Source organism: Ctenopharyngodon idella, chromosome 21 (assembly GCF_019924925.1).
Source record: "Ctenopharyngodon idella isolate HZGC_01 chromosome 21, HZGC01, whole genome shotgun sequence".
Classification (NCBI taxonomy): Eukaryota; Metazoa; Chordata; class Actinopteri; order Cypriniformes; family Xenocyprididae; genus Ctenopharyngodon; species Ctenopharyngodon idella.
Window position 1 is genome coordinate 24642801 of NC_067240.1, and position 15173 is coordinate 24657973.

Consider the following 15173-nt stretch of genomic DNA (forward strand, 5'->3'; position numbering starts at 1 on the left):
CATTAAAATTCCTAAAAAGAAGAAATAATGCTAATAATAATACTAAAAATAGACACAAATGAGAGACAGTTTAAGACACTGTTGATTAGGATCTCTTTTTTTCAGTAGAGAAAAGTCTGAGAAGCATTTAAACTCATTGCTGTCTAGGAGAAACAATTGAGATTTCAAAGAGATCTCATTTGTTGAATTTTGAACGGGCTGTGCTGGAATATGACATCTACACTATAAAAAAATAATTGTTGGTTTAACTTAAAAAAGTAAGTTACCTGGTTGCCTTAAAATTTTGAGTTCACTGAAATTAAAAATTTGAGTTAATACAATGAAGGCGATTGATTTAATCAACAGAAACTCAAAATATTATGTTATCTGAACCATATTAATTGTCTAAGTTGATTTGACAAAAGAAAAAATCATGAAAATAATTTTTACAGTGTACTCTGCTCAAAGTTATTGTGCTGTATCAATAACTTTTAAGTAACAACATAATGTATTGCATGAGTAATTGCAGGATATGAATAGACCCTTAGTATATAGGCTATTAGGTTTTTAATTATCAGACTAATAAATTACAGTACTCAGTTCAGCAGAGCCACAGTTTTAATTCTGATGCAACATACATGGATCATGAAACATTATGTTTGAAAATACATAAAAGACCAATAACAAAACAGAATATAAATAGTAGTGATTTTTGACTACCTATTGGTTAATCAAATGCATTTCACCTATATATTTTCATTACAAAGCACAATATATTTTAGCCATCTAACAAGTAAAAATGGATGTCTAATCTGCAATTTCACAGTTGAAAAACACACAGCACATTTTCAATGAATTAAAAGCCATTGTGACTATTTTCTTTCATCATATTTACAGTCAGCTCAGGAATATTCACATAAATGCTTATTAAACATGACTGCAACTATAAAAAAACAAAACAAATATATATTCTTTTGTAATAACATTAGCATCAATCTACCTCCCAAGGGGTAAAACAACACAACAGACATAAAAATAAATAGGATAAAAGACAGTTGGGAGATCTGTCATCCATAAAGGTGTGTATGAAAAGTAAATGTTTCCATGACTATTGTGAATATTTTTTGTGTTAGAAATCTCATTCTTATTTATAATGAAATTAAAAATCTTGATTTTATTATATTATTATTATTATTATTATTATATTAAATCTCAAAATTGTGTTTGCTTCAAAATTTTCAAAGATTGGCAAATGGTTTTGGCTCATTCTTTTAAATATGTGTGACCAATCTTAAATCTTCAATCAGCATAGTTCTGTTTGTATCAAACAGAGCTATGCTGCCCTCTTTTGGTCCTAAAGGATCATACCTTTGGGTCAAAAGTCACTTTGAAAGAAAACAAGGTATTCTGAGCTACTCCAAGCTATTCCAAAAAATAGGGGGTGCAGCTTAAAAGTGCCTAAAAGAACCTATTATGTAGTTTAATAGTAATTGTGAAACGTCACAATACCATCTGCCCTACAGAAGAGTGGAGCGATTCATTGGCAGCATCCAAAGTGTGCGTCCAGACACCCTAATCTGACAGACCATCACCTCCCAATCGCTTTTGTTTGCATCATTTGCATTCACCACAGACGAAATGGGCCTCCTATGTTACAAAACTAATCCTCAATCCTTTGTTGCTAGTGGAGATGATCTTTAACCTCCATAATGCAGTGATACTGGAAGCCGTCAGCCCTGCGGTCTGGGGCGAGCATCGTCCTCACCTGTGTCCAGATGTCCCTAACAGCTGCTAGGCATTATGGGTCTTTCTGATGCCACCAGGAGTGTGCTAGTCACCTAGAGTGGATGCTTGCTAATCCTGCTCTGTTGTTTGTTAGTGATAGCGTTTAGCGAAACCCAAGTGTCTAGTGATGAAAGAAAACAAAAGGGGTATTAGCTGCTGCCTATAGATACCAACTGAATTTTAAATGCTCCACAAAATTGTTTCATTTACATGCCATGGAGCACAAAAAGAGTGTCGCTTCATGTGAAGCATGCCTATTATGAAAACATAAATTAAAATGCAATTACTGCAAAAAAGTCATTTTGAAATTTTTTGGGTTCTTAAAAAAAAAAAAGTCAAGGTGGAGTCATTTTCTGGAGGTTCAGTTTCAATAAAATACAGAAAGTAGTATCTTGTATTATTGTTTATTGATTAAAACAATAAGCTAATAAAAATGATGGTTAAACCTTTTTGTAACACTTTATTTTAATAGTCCACTTTAGACATGCTGAAAATAACATTTAATGAATTTATAAATGTTTTATTGGTAAAACTTTACAATAAGGTTTCATTAGTTAAAGGATTAGTTCACTTCAGAATTCCTGATAATTTACTCACCCCCATGTCATCCAAGATGTTCATGTCTTTCTTTCTTCAGTTGAAAAGAAATTAAGGTTTTTGAGGAAAACATTCCAGGATTTTTCTCCATATAGTGGACTTCAACAGGGACCAACGGGTTGAAGGTCCAAATTGCAATTTTAATGCACCTTCAAAGGACTCTACATGATGCCAGACAAGGAATAAGGGTTTATCTAGTGAAAAAATCAGTAATTTTCTTAAAAAAAAAAATAAAAATGTATATACTTTTTGACCACAAATGCTCATCTTGCACTGCTCTGTGATGCGCCACGCATTACGTAATCACGTGGGAAAGGTCTTAAGTGATGTAGGGTGAAAATCTCCATCTCATTTTCTCCTCCAACTTCAAAATGGTCTGACATCGTTGTTTTGCCTTCTTTTGTAAAGGCCGTTTGACTTAGTCTTTGCACATTCGCTTTGTAGACACTGGATCGGTACGTTCGCCTACGTCACATGTGACCTTTCCAACATGAGACAAGGACACTTTTTTTTGTTTTAGAAAATGGTATGGTTAGGGGGTTAAACTAAATAAGATGTTTAATTTATCCAGTAAATTATCGTATTATTAAACGAACCAGTAAGCAACAATTTAGCAAGCACCTAGCAATTTTCTAGTGACCACCCCTAGAATCAGGGCAACAAGTTTTAGTACCACTCAAATGTTCATTAAAGGCACAATATGTAAGATTCTTGGATTAAAATACCCAAAAACCACTAAAACAGTGTTATATATGTTGTTGACTTGTGTACTTACATTATCCCAGATCTTTCCAACAATGTTTAAATCCAGAGAAATCAGCAATTTTAACCAGTGTCGTCACCTATCAGTGACATATCCACACTACCCTTGATTTCCGGTTCTACTTCCATGGAAACCATGGCAACACCCAAGATGGTTTAATATATAATGTGTTTTATTAGACACCTTTATCGACAGAAAACTCATCATTATTATATAGCTCAACACAGTAAGTCTTATTTTTTGAATCTCTTTGTTTTCTTGATTTACCGCAAGTACCATGTTTTTACCATGCCTCGGAGACAATGCTATTTTGTCAAGTGGCTAACATAGCAAAATAAGAAAGAGCTTTACCAGGCCCCGACTAAGCCTGGTTTCTCCCAAGGTTTTTTTCTCCATTTTAACACCTATTTGCCACCTGATGTCACCTGTTGGAGTTTGGGTTCCTTGCCGCTGTCGCCTTTGGCTTGCTTAGTTGGGGACACTTGACATTTGACATTTGCATTGACACAATTTTCTTTAAGAGCTGCTGTGCAGCCAAAATTATATACCAGTTATCACTGTAAAGCTGCTTTGACACAATCTGCATTGTAAAAAGCGCTATATAAATAAAGGTGACTTGACTTGACTTTATTTATTGTATCAATACAGCATTTTCTCTGCCATACAATCTGTTTTCAAATTAATTGCATGCCATTTAACAACACAAGCCATCCAACTTTAATAATTAATATGATATTCTAATATCGATGTAGCAGCCGCCGAGCGAATGTACGCTCACATTATAACATCTTTCAACACACTCAAATGTATTTTTAGCCTGATTGTTGCTTCATGTGAACAATTTTAATTAGTCAAATAAAGTGACCTATGAGTAGTAATTCAACATTTGCGGCTATTTCATTCGAATAATAAATAAAATAAAATAATGTGAAAGTGATCAAACGTAACTGTAACAAAGTTCAAGTTCAGGGAAGAAGAACTGAAACGGCAAATGTTAACCGTAACTTTAATCATAAAATAAACAAACAACAAAACGAAAGGAGCAGCAGCAGAGCTCCAGAGCTCCTCTGTGGGACTTGAGCTCATCCACGAACATGATTTCTGCCTAAGTTCTGTTGGATTGCTTTCCATCAGCTGTGGAGGTGAAGACGACAACTCCCATGATTCCACGCTCATTCACTGTGTCCTCAAGCTACGCCTTTGTTATTGTTTTTAATAAGCGACCTCTAGCGGCAAAACTTACATACTGTGCCTTTAAAAAAAGTGTGAAAATCTACTTCTTATATTACTATGACTTAAAAGCCATATGAAGGAAGTGTGGCTAGATGGAATAGAGGAAGTGAAAGAGGTAAGAAACAGTAAAAGGGTATAACTGTGCCCCACCTCACTTTCTTATACTGCTTATAACCTCATTTTGTGCCAACATCATCCTTTAATAGCCATCTGAGGTTTTGAGGACATACATTGTTTTAGCAAAGAAAGTTGCTTAATACCCATGCCATTTCCGTTAGTCCAAAATGGTCACAGCTTATGTGGTTTCCATCTGCCTGGTTTTAAGAAAATGTTCGAAATGTCGTTGCTAAATAGTAAACCACTTTACAAACCACAATCCAAAATCATTGAAACAAACGAAACCTTGATTTGTACTATATTTTACATGGGAGTATATGGGAAAATTCTGATGTCTTAAAGGGATAGTTCACCCAAAAATGAAAATTATCCCATGATTTATTCATCCTCAAACCATCCTAGCTGTACATGACTATGAAAATTATCCCATGACATATTTTTTAAAATGAAAAATAGAACTAATAAAAATGACAAAAACAACAAAATTAATAAAATTTTAAAACTAAAGTGAAAATAGAAAATACAAAAATAAAATCTAATTCAAAATATTAACAAAAAAATATAATAGTATATCAATGATACTATGATAACATCATTTACTTTTTTTATTGAAAAAAAAAAATCCACCTTCTGTGTAGCACGAGGAAAACTGATTTGGAATGACATTAGAGTGAGTAGATGAATAGAATTATTATTATTATTATTATTATTATTATTATTATTTAAATTTTGAAGAAAAAAAAAACCTATAGATGATTTCTGCCCATGGTTACATTGCTGTATGACATCCCATGCTCCTTAAACCAATAAGTGAAACACTCCAAGTCTTCCATTGATCCCAAAAGTAATTAACAAGAAGAGATTCAGAAGATTCTCATCATTAAAGCTTCATTTTAGTGGTTAGTCATGCAGAGATGCCAATCACCTGTTTTTCACATGCTAAGTGTTAATAAACTCCCTAAAGAGGGGCAACTTGATTGAGTTTCAGAAGGTGAGATGACAAAAGCCGGATGGGGGATGAAAAGAGGGGGAATGAGGGGAAGGGTGGAGCTATTGCTCGATACACAGGCCTGTTGAGACAGGATGAGGTGGGTGTAATTGTTGGTGACACCTGGCTCACAAATTATCACCATAGAAAGATAATCTCCAAAGACTGCGGCAGATGTCAATGGTAATGCGGCACCACATTACAGGCAGCTTTCCTCTTTTCCCTATTGCCTAATGAAACCTTGTTCCGCAGACTAATAAAGTGCTTTGATCGAACAATGACAAAGTATTTACCTCAGCTCTGGATTAATTTCACCACTGGAGAATTAGCCCTGATTAATTTCCCTACTAAACTCTTAACCCGGAGGCCCGGGCGTTAACGGAGGTTCAGGTCCACATACATTCAATAGAAAGTGTGCCACTTTTGAGCCACTGATAAATGTGCAAAACATGATAAACATATATATGACAGATCCCAAGGTACTTCCTGTTCAGAGAACCCCCTTCTAAAGCCCAGTGGGCATCAGCTATGCCAGTCACGAGTGGCACTAAAGTGGCAGGTTAGAAAGTGAGTGCCCTCAGCAAAGGAAAAAGATGGAGAGGGAGGGAAATGGAACCAATTAAGTTTCTAGATCACCATGTTAAGAGCGAAAATTGAGAGTTTCCCACAGAGACCTGCCACGGGGCTGTCCTCTTGTATTACCCATGCTCCAAGTGTGTGAAATGCAAGCACTTATCAAAATGTAATTACTGTAGGCCGCTAGATTTGTATGATGACGTCTAGCACATATACAGTGGATAAAAACATTTTAACTTGGGCATTCTGCTTTTGAGAATCTCTTGTTAGAATGTATGATTTTTCATGATAAATCGGTGCCCAAACCCATAGAGCGTCCCATAGCATATCTAGGGAGTTGAATATCAAAAAGAGGGGGTGGGCTTTTTTGACATGAGCCAGAAACCAACCCCCAACTATCCAGAACTTCCTATCAAGCAACCTAGAAATGACATAGCAACCATCCACAACACCCAACCCTCATTTTTCTTTATAAAATCTAGTTTACACTGCAATATTACCAAATGTTTTTGTCTTTCAGTTAAAATATTTTAAAATACTCAAAAATCAATTTACTTGGGACCACTGCATAAGATATTAAGTATCTTGAATAAAAGTGTATTTTGGCAGATGTTTTTCATTTGGTTTAAGTATAGACATTAAAGGGATAGTTCACCCAAAAAAAGAAAATTATCCCATGATTTACTCATGCTCAAACAGGGTGTATATGACTATCATCTTTCAGACTAACACAATCAGAGTTATATTAAAAAATATCCTGGCTCTTCCAAGCTTTTTAATGGTAGTAAGTGGGGCTCAAGATTTTGAAGTCCAAAAAAGCACATCCATCCATCATAAAAGTAATCCATACAGCTCCAGGGGGTTAATAAAGGCCTTCTGAAGTGAAGCGATGGGTTTTGTAATAAATTAAAACTTTATAAACTAAAATAACTAGCTAGCAGATGTCTACACAAATCGACTTGCACCAAAAGAGTAAACTCTGACGCAATATATGAAGTGGGATGTTGGAGAATCGTAAGCTGACGCCTCTTGCGGTTCAAACAAATAGGGCTGGGCAACTTCTATCTTCCTCTTCTATCCAACAAAATCCTCTGATATTTATCTTAAAAAATCATTTTAGACTTCTAAATTGTGACCGGTGTTTTGTTTTGCTCTATTCTCTGAGCTTCCGCGTTGTCATTGCATCATGCGTCGCGTCAGAGGTTACTCTTATGGCGTAAGTCGATTTGCATAGGCTGTCTGCTGGAAGCTAGTTATTTTAGTTTGTAATTTAAATATGGATATTTTTCTAGCAAAAAACCCATCGCTTCATTTCAGAAGGCTTTTATTAACCACCTGGAGCCGTATGGATTACTTTCATGATGGATGGATGCACATTTTTGGGACTTCAAAATCAGGAGCGCCGTTCACTCCCATTATAAAGCTTGGAAGAGCCAGGATATTTTATAATATAATATGTATTTGTCTGAAAGAAGATAGTCATATACACCTAGGATGGCTTGAGGGTGAGTAAATCATGGGATAATTTTAATTTTTGGGTGAACTATCCCTTTAAGGCAGTAAGACAAAATACATTTATATTCAAGATAGACTCTATTCACTGAAAACAAGTATTAATATTTTATGCAATCTTGCTTTGTAGATAGATTTAGGTTGTTTTAAGGACTTTTAGATATTTTTACTGGAAAACAAGTCCAAACGGGTTCATTTAAATGTCCTTTAATAGGCCCTTTTTTTTGCAGTGTATATAGTCTTCTTAAGATTGAATTTAGAGATATTGTTTTTCTCTGTCTTTTTGTTTGAAAAGCTCTTACATCTGTCACTCAGCACTAGGTATTTTCAGGTCACAGTTCATCAAGTAGAGTTTGGACTGATGAAGCTCCAGTGCTTTTACAAGAAACTCCCCTCCTTTCACTTCCCATAAAGTGAGAAGATATTTCACCACAACCTGTGACAATCGAACATAACCCTAATAGTAATAACCTTTAGTCCACAGCCAGTTTCATTGTTCAAAATAAGCGTGGTATGCGCAGACACCCCCTGCTAATGAGGTATTGACCTCGGCCCAGACACACTACATTGTTTGAGCTGCTTATTTATTTATGACTGTTTGATGTATAGCGTGCTACTCATGATTAATTCCTTAACACCGACCTTGATCAATATGCAAGATTAATGGCAGATTTACTTTAATGTTATTTTTATTGGAAACATGGATGCAGTGCATTTTCCCCCTCTCTCCGACACTCGCAACACTTGATTGATGTCTGTGCCGCATCAACTCCAGCTTTCCTTTAATTCCCCGCATAATAATTCTTTTTTTCTTTCCTTTCGTGGGCTCTGTCAGTTGCCGAGAATCTGCCTTTGTGGCACATTCCAAATGTCTTGTTAAAAATTAAAGTGATTGTATTTCGCTTTCTAATGCAAATGGCGTCCCACGTGGCCTGCAAATGCATATGAGGTCCAGAAGAGGAAGAGCATGCGACAGTAAGAATGCAACTTGCAGCAAAGACACACACCGAAACACTGAATAGGAATGAAGTCGGCGTTATCAAAACGATACCCTTTAGTTTACCTGTCTGTCTATACTTGTCAATCAAAAAAAGCAGACAGAGCTTATAGCTTCTGGACGACGTGCTTGTGTTTTCTTCACTGGTTTTGTTTCACTGGCTGTGAAGTTGGACCACATGCTGTTGTTAATCATAAAACTATCTGTGCCTTTCTTTATTCTTTTTTTTTTTTTTGTGTCTGTACACCTAAATTTGATAATATTGATATGTTAAACTGAATGTGAGATCAATAGCACTATTAATAGTGTTTACATATGCCAGTATGAGTTTCTAGAGCTGTTCTTTTGCTTGACACTTCAAATCTTCACTTCTCAAAGGTGAAGCACAAGAAAAAGCTTCTTCTGCTCTCTCATTGCCATTAAATAGTCCTTCTAGAACTGTCTAAGATTGCCAAGTACTGAAACATTTCAAGAACATATAAGAACCATATCAAGTCTAGAGGCTGAAGGGGACAAGAACAAGAAATAATTATGATGACATTTGGGCCACATGTAGGATTATAGAGATAGTCCACTCAAAAATGAAAAATCTATCATCATTTTACTCACTATAAAAGCATCATATACACCGATCAGGCATAACATTATGACCACCTTCCTAATATTGTGTTGGTCCCCCTTTTGCTGCCAAAACAGCCCTGGCCCGTCGAGGCATGGACTCCACTAGACCCCTGAAGGTGTGCTGTGGTATCTGGCACCAGGATGTTAGCAGCAGATCCTTTAAGTCCTGTAAGTTGCGAGGTGGGGCCTCCATGGATCGGACTTGTTTGTTCAGCACATCCCACAGATGCTCGATTGGATTGAGATTTGAGAAATTTAGAGGCCAAGTCAACACCTCAAACTCATTGTTGTGCTCCTCATTTTGAACCATTTCTGCTTTGTGGCAGGGCGCATTATCCTGCTGAAAGAGGCCACAGCCACCAGGGAATACCGTTTCCATGAAAGGGTGTACATGGTCTGCAACAATGTTTGGTAGATGGTACGTGTCAAAGTAACATCCACATGGATGGCAGGACCCAAGGTTTCCCAGCAGAACATTGCCCAAAGCATCACACTGCCTCCGCCGGCTTGCCTTCTTCCCATAGTGCATCCTGGTGCCATGTGTTCCCCAGGTAACCAACATTAACTTCTTGAGCAATTTGAGCTACAGTAGCTTCTCTGTTGGATCAGACCACACGGGCTAGCCTTCGCTTCCCACGTGCATCAGTGTGTCTTGGCCGCCCATGACCCTGTCGCTGGTTCACCACTGTTCCTTCCTTGGACCACTTTTGATAGATACTGACCACTGCAGACCGGGAACACCCCACAAGAGCTGCAGTTTTGGAGATGCTCTGACCCAGTCGTCTAGGCATTACAATCTGGCCCTTGTCAAACTCACTCAAATCCTTACGCTTGCTATGCCTGATTGGTGTATGTAGTCCATGAGATGTGCACTATATGTGACCCATGCTGGCAAAATTAGACGGAATGTGCACAGGCTAATTACGAGCTAGGCAAAACAGGTCAAAAATGTTGATTTTGGTCGAATTTGAGGTTTAAAGTGCAGCATTCAGCAATAGCGAATTTTTGAGGCATAAGTCTGAACCAATGAAATGTGATTTTCAAACTCATGCTGATGCAAACAAATCGATCTTACTCGCGCTGACTGACACATCCGAAGCGCGCAAATATGCCTCAGACAGCGCATGTGACCTCGATATACACATAAATAGAATTACAGAAATTCAAAATATTGAAGTAAAATATTGAATATATATATTTTCCTATAGATATTTCGTTTTGACGAGGTGTGTGCCAAATTAGGTGTTATTAACAGGGATTTTAAGGTATGGTTGCTAGGTGATTTTGTTTTGAGAACATTCAGAAAACTTTAACTTGATTTTTCTCAAAATTGACTTTGCTGACTCTGTCAGCTTCAAACAGGTGTAGCTCGGTCATAGCTTGGTCACCGGTCCTCATAGGTGAATGTGATTTCACCAAGTACAACATGTTCCTGGATCAACATTTTTGTTGATCCTGGAACAACATTCCAATCAACCAATCAGATTTGAGGGACAAGTTTACCATTTATGTCAAGTTTAGGCTTACAACCAGGGTTAGGTGCTTCCACAACAGTGTTATTCAACTATCATTTCCCTCTGATTTTAGGGATAAATTATGGGTAGGGTTAGGTTTAGGGGTTGGAAAAAGGTTATGACTAAATTTTCAAATAGGAATGTTGTTCCAGGATCAACAAAATATGTTGATCCAGGAACATGTCTTACTTGGCAAAATCACGGTGACCAGTCATCGTATATCATTTTGAAGGTTTTTTAATAGAGATTGTGAAAATAACATAATATCTTCATAATATCTTCTCAAACACAATCGGAGTTATACTATAAAATATCTTGGCTCTTCTAAGCTTTATAATGGTAGTGAATGGTGCTCCTAATTTTGAAGTCCAAAAAAATGCATCCATCCATCATAAGAGTAATCCACACAGCTCCATGGGGTTGATAAAGGCCTTCTAAAGCAAAACGATGGGTTTTTGTAAGAAAAATATCCATGTTCAAAACTATAAACTAAAATAATTAGCTAGCAGACGGCCTACACAAATCGACTTGCGCCAAAAGAGTAACTTCTGATGCGATGAAACGATATAGGAGTAACGTAAGACTGAAAATAACAGTAACTCATCTGAAGTCATACAATCTAGCATTGTGTGAGAAAAAGACGGTATTTTAAGTCATCATTTATCAATTGTGAACAAATTGTTTCTATTGAGTATTTTGAGTCAATGTATTTTTGTCAATGATTCAGTTAATCCAGATTTTGCAATTCCATACAAATCCATACAATGTGATTCGTAAGGCAACATATGATTTGTAATAAAACAGTAAGAACGAAGCTTCACTCTGACCCCACCTCTAATCATAACCCTCAATGGGGCATGAGCAGATCATATGAAAACGTAAGAAAGAGATCATACAAATTTATACGAATTTGTCACCAATTTGCCACCAACATAAAATAATTACAAATTGTTAATGACAAAACAGTTTTTTTTGTCTTATGAAAGTTTAATTAGCTCTATTTTCTGGCTGGAGGGACATAAGGTGGTCAGTCTCACTCTTTGTCTCTCTCTAGGTGGTCTCTGAGTTCACGACTCATGAATTAGTCATCTGTAGAACTTTCCACAGGGGAGATCGGCCTGCTTTGTCTTCTGGCTTTTGACGAAGCCACAATCTTTCACACATACACAGAAGACATACATCACTGCCACATACACACTTCATGAGAAAATATGCAAACTTCCAGAAACACAAAGACAGAAACACGTTCACAATTTAGTTTCAAGCCAGTCTCTTTATGCCATTCTCCACACACACACACACACACACACACACACACACACACACACACACACACACACACACACACCTGAATTCAGTAGCACTGCCAGGGCTTTTTCATGTTGGGTTTGATAACCATATTCTCTTAGAAATGATGTCTTTGATGCTCTTGAATTTGCATCTCCAGGCTTCATTCTTACCTCTGGAAAAAAAAAAAAAAAAAAAAAGGTATATTTTTTTACTATTCCTACTGATGGATAGAAATTTGAGGATGTTGTAGTGAATATAATTTTACATTATAAACATATGTTTCATCATCTAAATGTTTATGTTTGCTACAGGAAATGAATTTGGAAATGTCATTACTGCATCTTTAGAAGGATTTTCTCTGGTATACCATTACCTTCGTTCTTAACTAGACAAATACTTTGAAGTAATATATAACCAAAATAATGTTCCTTGAATTTTTTCAGCCTCTTCAAAGGAATAGTTCATCTTCACCACAAATTAGTCTTATTTATTTATTTGTTTGTTTTTTTCATTCATTCATTCTGTGGAACACAAAAGCAGATGTTCTGAAGAATGTTAAAGCTGTTCTATTCCTTACAAATAAAGTGGATAGTGCTCCAAAAAACAGCAAAAAACTGCCTTCCATTATTTATACTGCAAAATACGATTTAATTAGTCAATATTTTTGTCTTGTTTTCTAGTACAAATATCTAAACATTCTTAAATCAAGATGCATTTACTTGAGAAGTAAAATTACAGAAGATATTATGTCTTGTTTTCTGAAAGATTTATCAAAATTAAGTTTTTGCTTGAAGTCCCCGTGAACCGGAAGTTGCAAATGACTTTTCTCCAGTGTTGTGACGTATTTCCAAGTGAAACGGAATGTTGAATAGAGGGCAGGGTTTTACTTTAGCGCTCCTCCTCTCCATCTCTTGCTCATAGCAGACTAACGGTTGGAGGGGAGTGGTTTAGGCGTTTTCAACCCGTCATCAGAGAAGGAACGCCATTCCAGACCGGAAGTAACTTTTCAGATTTTGATTGAAGATTACCACGACAAACAATTTTTTTCTGTGTATTAACTTGCACGGATTAATTGTTCACCACAAGACTAGTAATATGCACTAACAAAGTAAATAGGGTCAATTTTGATTTCATGCCGACTTTAAAACAAGTAAAATAAGTAAAAATTGTACTCCATTGGCAGATATTTTTCATATTTTAAGCATAAACTCAATTTTGATACATTTTTCAGAAAACAAAACTTAACATCTTAATTCATTTTGCTTCTCAAGTTAGTTTTTGACCTCTTTTTTCCCTTTTTTTTTTTTTTTTGTCATTTTTGGAGCTCCATATCCTTCTCTTTGATTTTAAGGAAAATATCAGCATAGACATTGTTTAACATCTGTGTTCCACACAAATAATAAAACACACTCAGTTTAATATAATGATTTAGATTCTGCTGCTGCTTTTATTTCTGACTAATATGTAGATACATTTAATGAAATCTAGTTATATCTAAATGAGGTTTTCAAAAGACATGCCAATATACTTCATGAGTAACTTGACTATATTGACTCACGCTGATTGTTTTTCACTTTAATTTTTTTGTGGCTTATAGCACAGATTTGTTTTCAATAATGGAGCAATCCTATGATTGTTCACACCAAAATATGAAAGTACATTGACATATGCTGAGGTTCATGTTTAAATGAATGGAAAGCGTGGCAAGATGCCAGGGATTTTCTCGAACTCCCAAATGTGCACCGATCACACGTCCACAAAAAGAAGCTCCGAGCCTCGAAATGGAAGAAAAAAACATACTACTCCCTGAGGACAGTCCCATACAGTGTGTGTGTGTGTGTGAGAGAGAGAGAGAGAGAGAGAGAGAGAGACAGGGGTACAAGAGGTCATGTAAGTAACCTTACTCCCAAATGATTTTTTTGGTTGAAGAGCGCCATCTAGTCAGTATTTTTATTAATATGAGTCATATTAATGAGCAGTCAAAAAGCACTCAAACTAAAAAAAAAAATTATGAGTGAAATAGCACTTAGAGATAACAGTCATATCTATTAATTCGAAAAGGCCTTTTTCTTTAATCAAAATGAAATGTTGCCATAATAAAATGTTCATAAAATAATAATTTGAAAATGGAAGGTGGTCTGGCGGAAGCTAGATATTTTACTTCAAAACTTGTTAAATATGGATATCAAATGTATCACTTCGCTTCAGAAGGCCTTTATTAACCCTCCGGAGCCGTGTGAAGTACGTCTATGATGGATGGAGACACTTTCTACAGCTCATACTCATTTGGTAACGCTTACTGCCATTATAAAGCATGGATGCATCAGGATATTTCTCTGATTGTGTTCTTCAGAAAGAAGAAAGTCATATACACCTAGGATGGCTTGAGGGTGAGTAAAGCTTGGGGTAATTTTCATTTGAAAGTGAACTAATACTTTAAATCAAATTATTTAAAAAAAAAAAAAAATTACTGACAATTACCAGCAATATCATTTAAGAAGCAAAATCTGAAATTACGGATATCTATATTATGAAACATGAGATATCACATGAGAAAAAATCAATTGGCATAACCAAAAAAGCTAAACTATGTTAATGTAACTGGCAAAGGTGATATAAAATCATAAAATGTAAATCTTTATAAATTCCGTTAGCTTTTGTTTTGATTAAGTCCAGTGGTTGACATTGTAAAATATTGTGGAAAGTCAAAATCATCAGATATACATCACCTTAAAGTATATACCCATTACAATCAGAAATATATATGATATTTATAATAAATTAAAATGGCTTTTTTACCAGCAGTTATTTCACCATCATAGTAGATCATGCAACACAATTTGTCTGTTGTCAACTCGATTCTTTCAGTGTTTAATTTCATACGAGTGCAAAGAGAACTCAACACTGCAATAAGCTACAAAGCACACCCATTTCCTGTCTGTGCTGGGATACTCTCATAACCATCTACATGAAGGCAACACCTGCACAGGCATTTCCTGCCTGACCTTGAGACTGGCACTCACAGAGAAACATATGCACATGCACACACATAAAAGTGAAGCAAAATTACTGACAGCCAAAGAGACTCATACAACAAGTCCAAGATACACACTATGGCTTTGGGAGTTAACAATAAAACATGCTTGTAGGATTTAGCATTCATAATAGTGCTGTCAAAATTAGCGCGTTAATGCATGCCAT

The 15173-nt window shown here is 36.0% G+C and overlaps 1 long non-coding RNA gene across 1 annotated transcript; it reads right to left on the minus strand.

The window, feature by feature from the left end:
• Nucleotides 1-579: 579 nt before the first annotated feature.
• LOC127504349 (uncharacterized) lies at nucleotides 580-14874 on the minus strand. Its single transcript, XR_007927348.1, has 4 exons — nucleotides 14772-14874; nucleotides 12031-12144; nucleotides 2362-2522; nucleotides 580-1885 (listed from the first exon to the last, which is right to left on the minus strand). It is a non-coding gene; the product is annotated as an uncharacterized LOC127504349 (long non-coding RNA).
• Between the last annotated feature and the right edge of the window lie 299 nt (nucleotides 14875-15173).